Below are 8791 nucleotides of genomic sequence, written 5' to 3'. Positions count from 1 at the left end.
GGGTGGGGCGGTGTGGGGCAGGGCAGGGCTATGCAGGATGGGGCTGTGTGGGTGGGGCTGTGTGACGGGTCACAGGGAGGAGGAGAGAGGGACTGGGAGCCTGTCCCATGGGAGAGGCACTGGGCTTCTCGGCTGCCCCCACCCAACAGCTTTTCTAGGCCCCTGCGCAACTGTCACCCTCCATCCTTCGCTGCCTCCCACTTCCTTTCAAGTGTTAGACTTGGTTTCTTCGACTCAGCCCAGTCCCCCTCTCTGCTGTGTCGCTGAGATCCCGAGGCCACCCCTTGGCCTGGGGCAAGCGCGCCTGGCCCATCCCTCCATAATGGTGCTATCCACTCTCCTGGAGTAGTTAGTGAAACTTAACAAGTAAAAAGAAGCAGCTTTGAAGATTATAAATTGTGCACTGAGAATGCCACAGGCTGCAGAGGGCTGCGCAGTCCGTGGCTCTCAGTTCACGCGAAGCAGCCTCTGCTGCCACGTGGTCCCTCCTGGCTCCTGCCCCCACCCCTGCTCGCCTCTGCCCAGGGGCTCGGGCCAAACCCTGGGAGCTTTCTGATGGTTCTCCTCTCATACCTCACTTTCCAGTCCAGCCCACCAGTGCCCACAGCAAGCTAACCTACTGGTTGGAGCATCTGCTTCCTGGTGGTCAGTGCGTGTCATAGTGACCGGTCCAGCAGTCAAACTCCCAGGGGAACTCTGGTTTAGGGGACAATTTACATATTAGGCTTTTATTATATAGGATTTTGCCACTAACACCATTTTCTGAGTTAGAATGTCAGGGTTCTTTAACTTCCCTGTGTGCCATGAAATTTTTTTTTTATATATTTTATTGATTTTTTTTTTTTTTTTACAGAGAGGAAGGGAGAGGGACAGAGAGTTAGAAACATCTATGAGAGAGATACATCAGTCAGCTGCCTCCTGCACACCCCCTACTGGGGATGTGCCCGCAACCAAGGTACATGCCCCTGACCGGAATGGAACCTGGGACCCTTCAGTCCGCAGGCTGACACTCTGAGCCAAACCAGTTAGGGACATGAAATTTAACTTTAGACAATATTCAACTATTCTAACCCTCAATTCCCTCAGTAGTAAAATAGAAATAGTATCTGTCCTGCTGTGTGTAAAATAGATTTGCAAACTATAAAATGTGATATAACCGGTAACATTGTCATTATTTTGTTAAATGCCTATGGGTAGTCACAGAACAGTGGCTTTTTTTTTTAGGAGAAAGTTTAAGATTTAATTCTTTTCAATTATTTACTTATTTCTATGGGGAAGACCAAGAATGGAGGTGGAGAGAAAAAATTGTATGGAGATCAGAGGCAGAAGAAGCCAAAGTAAATCATAGAAATACAGAGCAGCATACATGCTCACATTCTGCTGTCTGTAATAAACATTTTATAAATTTCCTAGAATATTATGCATAGTAAATAAATTTCTCTCACTATTCATTTTGAAAACTCCCTTGTTTTATGTAACAAAAAAATGTTGCTAAGTTAAATGCTTATAAAAACAACATTAATTTAATTTTTTCCTGCACCTTAAACTGTTGTTTGGTTTGAAAATGTTATATATCTGGTGTAATTTATTAAGGATATGAAAAGCACACAAAACTGTACCAGTAAGGTGTTGTCAATGTTATTACTTTTGGCTTTTTGTCCAATTTTCTTTGTCTTTTGTGACAATGCTGTGTGCAGAAGTCCTTGATGTGACTTTCTCTTATTAAGTTTCTAAATCAATACACTGCTCAGGATCATTTGTTCCTCCATCCTGTTTGCTCTGGGTATTTGGAGGATCTATTGAATACTAAATTTGTGATTTAAGATTTTTTTCTTTTGTGGATAAAGCTTTTATACTCTTACAACAATCAGGAAAAAAAAAAGTAGTCTAAGCTGCTAAGTAGGTCGACCTGCCTGAGAATGATGAGGTGGCAAATTCTAATGAGATTTCCTGACTTCAGCAGTTACTAGTGATGGGAACAGGGAATAGAAATAGCAATATTTGAACTGCAAATAGATAGTCAAGGAAGAATAAATGAGTTTCTACTTTGTCCAACATTTGTAACGGAGGAAACAGATTTTATTCCACAGTGTGCTTTTCCTACTTTGCATTAATGAATATAGCGAAATAAAGGCATGAAGCCAGAATGAAATAAAGAACAGATACAGTAAGTAATTATATTAATGGATGTAGGCCAGTGATGGCGAACCTATGACACGCGTGTCAGAGGTGACACGTGAACTCATTTTTTTGGTTGGTTTTTCTTTCTTAAATGGCATTTAAATATATAAAATAAATATCAAAAATATGTCTTCGACTTGATTTGGAAATTATTCCCCAAGTCCACTAGCATTAATAAATGGGTCCCTCCCTTTCTCTAGGAAAAAAAATATATATATAAGTCTTTGTTTTACTATGGTTGCAAATATCAAAAAACTCACTATGACATGCACTGACCACCAGGTGGTGGCATGGAATGAAGGGAGGCCCCAGCTGGCCGCTGGAAGGCCCCAATCGGCCCTGATCGCCGGCCAGGTCTAGGGACCCTACCCATGCACGAATTTGGTGCACAGGGCCTCTAGTATGTTTATAAAAGCTAACACAAGATATTGAAGCTATCAAAAATTGCTGTTTTATGCCAGTTATATTTGGATGGATATTTTGTAAAATCCACAAACACATCCAAATCAATAATATATACTGTGAACTCCAAGCATTTGGGTTTAGCTTAGCTTTGGTTTTAGCTTAAAACTTCATCTTTTGCCCTGACCGGTTTGGCTCAGTGGATAGAGCGGCCTGTGGACTGAAGGGTCCTGGGTTCGATTTCGGTCAAGGGCATGTACCTTGGTTGTGGGCACATCCCCAGTACGGGGCGTGCAGGAGGCAGCTGATCGATGTTTCTCTCTCATCGGTGTTTCTAACTCTCTATCCCTCTCTCTTCCTCTCTGTAAAAAATCAATAAAATATATTTTTTTAAAAAATTTCATCTTTTTTTGTTGGTCTTTAGCTGTTGACTTATTTACACAATGGCACTCAACTAACTTTCCACCTTGTCACTGCTGTTCTAAGCTGTACTTAAGATTTTCCAGCTAACAGTGAGGACATTGGACTCTCAGGGGATACCTTCCAAGGAGTTAGCACTTCTAAGACAATTACTCAAAATCCTTTTTTTAAAAAAATTATTTTTGACACTATTTTAGATGTCCTTCATTTTTGTCTCCTTTACCCTCCTCCTCCCAGGCCCTGTTCCCTATCCTCCTACCCCCCACTTTCTGGCCATCACCATATTGTTTCTGTGTCCATGGGCTATGCATATATGTCCTTTGGCTAATCCCTTCACCTTCTTTCATCCAGTGCTCCCAAATCCCCCTCCTATCTGATCTCTGTCAGTATTTTCCCTGCATCCATGCCTCTGTTTCTGTTCTGTTCGTTAGTTTATTTTGTTCATTAGATTCCACATATAAGTGAGATCATGTGTCTTTCTCTGACTGGCTTATTTTGCTTAGCATAATAATCTCCAGGTCCATCCAGGCTGTTGCAAAAATAAGAGTTCCTTCTTTTTTACAGCCATGTAGTTTTCCATTGTATAAATATACCACAGCTTTTTTTATCCATCCATCTATTGATGGGCATATGGGCTGTTTCCAGATCTTGGCTATTGTAAATAATGCTACTATGAACATAGGAGTGCATATATTCTTTATGATTGGTATTTCAGGATTATTAGGATATGTTCCCAGAAGTGGGATCACTGGGTCAAATGGCAGTTCCATTTTTAATTTTTAAAGGAAACTCCATACTGTTTTCCATAAGGCTGCTTCCTTGGCTGTGCACCACCTTTTTATTTTGATGTAGTCCCATTTGTTTATTTTTCTCCTTTGTTTTTCTTCTCCTAGGAGATATATCAGCAAAAAATTGTTATGAGAGATGTCTGAGATTTTACTGCCTATGTTTTCTTCTAGGAATTTTATGGTTTATCAACTTACACTTAAGTCTTTTATCCATTTTGAGTTTATTCTTGTGTATGTTGTAAGTTGGTGGTCTGGTTTAATTTTTTTCCATGGACCTGTCCAATTTTCCCAACACCATTTATTGAAGAGACTGTCTTTACCCCATTGTATGTTCTTTCCTCCTTTGTCCAATATTAATTGACTATAGAAACATGGCTTATTTCTGGATTTTCTGTTCTTTTCTATTGATCTATATGTGTGTTCTTATGCCAGTACCAGAGTGTTTTGGTTGCAATGGCCTTTTTAAAATATATATATATATTATTGATTTTTTACAGAGAGGAAGGGAGAGGGATAGAGAGTTAGAAACATCAATGAGAGAAAAACATTGATCAGCTGCCTCCTGCACACCCCCCAATGGGGATGTGCCCGCAACCAAGGTACATGCCCTTGGCCGGAATCGAACCTGGGACCTTTCAGTCCATAGGCTGAAGCTCTATCCACTGAGCAAAACCAGTCAGAGCTGCAATAGCCTTGTAGTATAGTTTGATATCAGGTATTGTGCTATATCCAACTTTGTTCTTCTTTCTCAAGATTGCTGCTTTGCCAAATTCATTTACTAGATCTAGTAGTCATTTGGTGAATTCTTTCAGTCGTTTAAGTAAGAAACAATACCAATCTTGCACAAACTCTTGCAGACAACAGAAAAAAAGAAGGGAATAGTTCCTAACTCTCTTTATAAAAATTATAAGACTAATTTCAAGAAAGAAAGATTACAGACCAGTCTCTCTTATTGATCTTTTTATGGATGTAAAAATCTTTAATATAATGTGAGCAAATTGAATGTGTAGAAAAGATAATTTGTTACAACTAAGTGGGTTTATTTCAAGTGTGTGAAGTTAGCTTAAAAATAAATCAATGTATTTTACCACGCCAATATAAGAAAGGAACTATGGAGTCATTTTAATAGATACAGAAATTTTACCTGCTCATAAAAAGCCCTATTCAGCAAACCAATCTCTCCAGCCTCTTCTTGCATTGTCATATGTGCACACATTCCTTCAGCCGTATATGGAGTAATTTACACTTTCTGAGTCATGTGTTATTTCTTGCCTCTCTGCCTTTACACCTCCTTTTTTATCCAATAACTTAGACTTGTCCTTCAAAATACTGAGAACAAACTGATGGTTGCCAGAGTGTTTATGGTTTGTATTTTTTGTGCCTATGTAAGAAGTCTTTGCCTACCCCAAGGTGGAAAAGGTTGAAAAGGTAAAGGGGAATACATGGTACAAACTTTCGGTTAAAAATAAGTCATATGGGTGTAAAGTACACCACAGGGGACATAGTCAGTAATATCACAGTAACTTTGTTTGGTGACCGATGGTTAGTAGACTTATCACGGTGATTACATGTAAGGTATATGAAGGCTATGTTATGCACCTGAAATGAATATAATAGTGTATGTCACCTATATCTTAATTTTTTAAAAAGTCAGTCTAGGATTCTGGGAAATGTTGCCAGCACAGCTGTCCCTCCCCTTGTACGTGTACAATAAAAGGCATATGGGTAGAACATTTTTATTACTCTCAAAAGGATGTGCCTTCTCTGTAAATATCCCCACACCTAGTCCGAGACAACTACTGATCTATCTGCGTTTTATTAGTCTAGATTAAATTTTTATTTTCTACAGTTTTATATGATCAGAATCATATAGTATGAACTACTATGTGTCTGGCTTCTTTCGCTCAATATATTTTTTAGATTTACCAGTGTTGCTTGCATCTGTAGCTCATTCTTTCTTGTTGCTGCATTGTATTCCAGTTATGAATATTCCACATATCCAGTTACATTTTCATGGACATTTGAGTTGTTTCTAGTTTGAGGCTATTATAATTAAAGCTGTTGTGAACATTAGTGTACAGGTTTTTATGAGGACATGTATTTTCATTTCCCCTGGGTAAATTCCTAAGAGTGAAATTGCTGGGTAGTAAGAAACTGCCAGACTGGTTTTTTGAAAGTGTACAGTTTTGCACAACAATGTGTGAGTATTCCAATTGCCCCATATCATTGGCAACACTTGTTATTGTCAGTCTTTAATTTTAGCCATTTTAATGGTATATCATTGTTTAAGTTATGTTTCTCTGATAATGAACAATGTTTAATATCTTCAATGTGTTTATTGGCTATTAGTGTATCTTCCTTTGTGAAGTATCTGTTCAGATCTTTTGCCCATTGAGTTGTCTGTAAGAGGATTCAAGTCCTTTGTCAGGTATGTGTATTGTGAATATTTTCTCCCAATCTTCAGCTTACTTTTTTGGCTTCTTAACATTGCATTTAGGAGAGCTAAGAATATTCAAAAGTCCATTTTATGAAATGTTTCTTTTATGGTTTGTATTTTTTGCATCCTATAATAATTTTAGCTAGTACATTTAGGCCTATGGTTTATTTTTAGTTAATTTTTGTGTATGCTCTGGGGTCAAAGTTTATTTTTTCTCCATAATGGATAATTCAGTTTTTTTTAACATCATTTGTTGAAAAGACTATACTTTCTTTATTGAATTAGTGTGGCACTTTTTTTTTTTTTTAAAGTTATAACACTTTAGCCTATGGATACATTAGACCTTAATGAGAACATTTCTAGGGAAGTCATTTACAGAGGAATACAGTAGATCTCAGAAAGATACATTTATAACTAACAATTTCTTTGGTTATCCAAGCTACACCTGATTTTACTTTAAGATACCAAACATGAGTTGAGCATTTAATTCTACTTGTAAATATCTAAACATTAAGCAGGATAATGTTTTTATTGGCTTCAATTTTAAAAGGAACTCAAAATAGTGTGGCACTTTTATTTGAAACTAATTGTCCATGTATGTGAGGGTCTGTTTCTGAACTTCATTATATGTGGATCTGCTGGTGTCTATTGTAGGACCTGGCATGGACCCTGGTGCATAATAAATATTTTTTGGAACAAATTGTAACTTCATAGCATATCATGTAGTCCTTATGTGTTAATATTATTCATTAAATTTTTTATGTTAATCTTTCCAAACATCCTGTGCTTCACTTTGAAATGAAACTGCTTATATATCTCTTATAAGGCAGGAAAACTATAACTCCAAAATAAATCATTGAATGGACATGTTAGTTTGAGTCATCTCAATCTGAAGTAGGTTGTTACATATTTATATTCATGCTAAGTATGGAGTAAGTCCTTCTGAGTAAGAGAATTATTTTGTCTTCAAGCACAATATTGTGTATTTCTGAATGTAGTAGAAGTATCCATATTCAAATCTAAGATCAAAACTATAAACTAATTTTTTATTGTCTACATTATTGCTCCCTTTTATTAGCTTAATAAATAACAATTGGTTGTGATTATTGAAAATTTAATTTTAAAATACCCCAATTCTTTTGCTCTCTTTCTTCTCTCTGCACCTTATCTTCATATTCTGTAGCAGATCATTTATTGGGGATATTTTTTTTTCCTGTTTTCAGTGTAATTTGAACCTCACAAACCCTGAGCTCCAGGGAAAATGAGTCAGAAGCAGAATCCTGAAGTTTAAGCCAGGATCCAATTTTTTTTTTTTAAATATATTTTATTGATTTTTTACAGAGAGGAAGGGAGAGAGATAGAGAGTTAGAAACATCGATGAGAGAAACATCCATCGGCTGCCTCCTGCACATCTCCTACTGGGGATATGCCCACAACCAAGGTACATGCCCTTGACCGGAATCGAACCTGGGACCCGTGAGTCTGCAGGCCGACGCTCTATCCACTGAGCCAAACCGGTTTCGGCCAGGATCCAATTTTGAAATAAATCACCTGGCACCTAAACACCTCACATTCATCAAGAAGCCTTTTGGTATCTGAGCTTGGAGACCATGTGGATTGTCAAGTGATTAGTCATCAAGTTATTTTTGTAACCATATTCTCTTATGCTGTGTCCTCTGAATCAGGGTGTTTGTAGCAGGTATGAGCACTTGATCATATCCATAAAAGTAAATTGCTATATTTTTTTCAAAGCACTTTGGATCATTTCTGGCATGGCTTTAAAGCTAATTAATTGCCTAGCTAAGTGCCAGTGATCCACATGATGCCCTCCTGGTTTGCTCAGACTGGTGAGTGAAGTCAGAGCTGAGAGGTGTCTGAAGCATTAAAGAAACTAGCTCAATGACAGAATCTACAGCAAGAAAAATTGGGCTGGATGAGGGTGAGGGCACAGGTAGTTTTTACCACCATCCTTGGATGTCAGGTTGACTACATGTAATCTCTGCATCCATTATTTTTCTCCCTTTAAAAAATATAGATGTATTTTACATATTTTTTAGAGAGAGAGGATGAGAGAAAGAGAAACATCGATGTGAGAGAGAAACATTGATTAGTTGCCTCGTGCACCAGGGATTGAACCCACAACCGGGGTATGTGCCCTGCCCAGAATTGAACCAGCGACCTCTCGGGTCACAGGACAACACTCAACCAACTGAACCACACCAGCCAGGGCTCTCCCTTCTTTTAATGGCTTCCTTTGTTGATCTTTATTAATTATTTATGAAAACAAGAGCCAAGGAGAACATGGGTAACTAAAATGTAGAATTGAACTTTATAATTCAAAAATTTAAAAACAGAAGCTTGAGGGTCTCTTTATTTAAGCATGTGGTGTGGCATCTCAACTTGGAATCATGTGGCATTCTGGCCACTGTGCCAGAGGTGGACAGCATAAGAAGACAGGTCAGTGTGTGATCGGAGAAAACTGGGGTAGGGGTGTCAGACATTGGCATTCTTATGTTATTCAACAGACGTGGAAGGTACAAAAATGAAAACAGTTCTTTTTTTG

The sequence above is a fragment of the Myotis davidii genome, unplaced genomic scaffold (genome assembly GCF_000327345.1).
Source record: "Myotis davidii unplaced genomic scaffold, ASM32734v1 scaffold955, whole genome shotgun sequence".
NCBI classification, from domain to species: Eukaryota; Metazoa; Chordata; class Mammalia; order Chiroptera; family Vespertilionidae; genus Myotis; species Myotis davidii.
Note: the sequence above shows the minus strand (reverse complement) of the source record.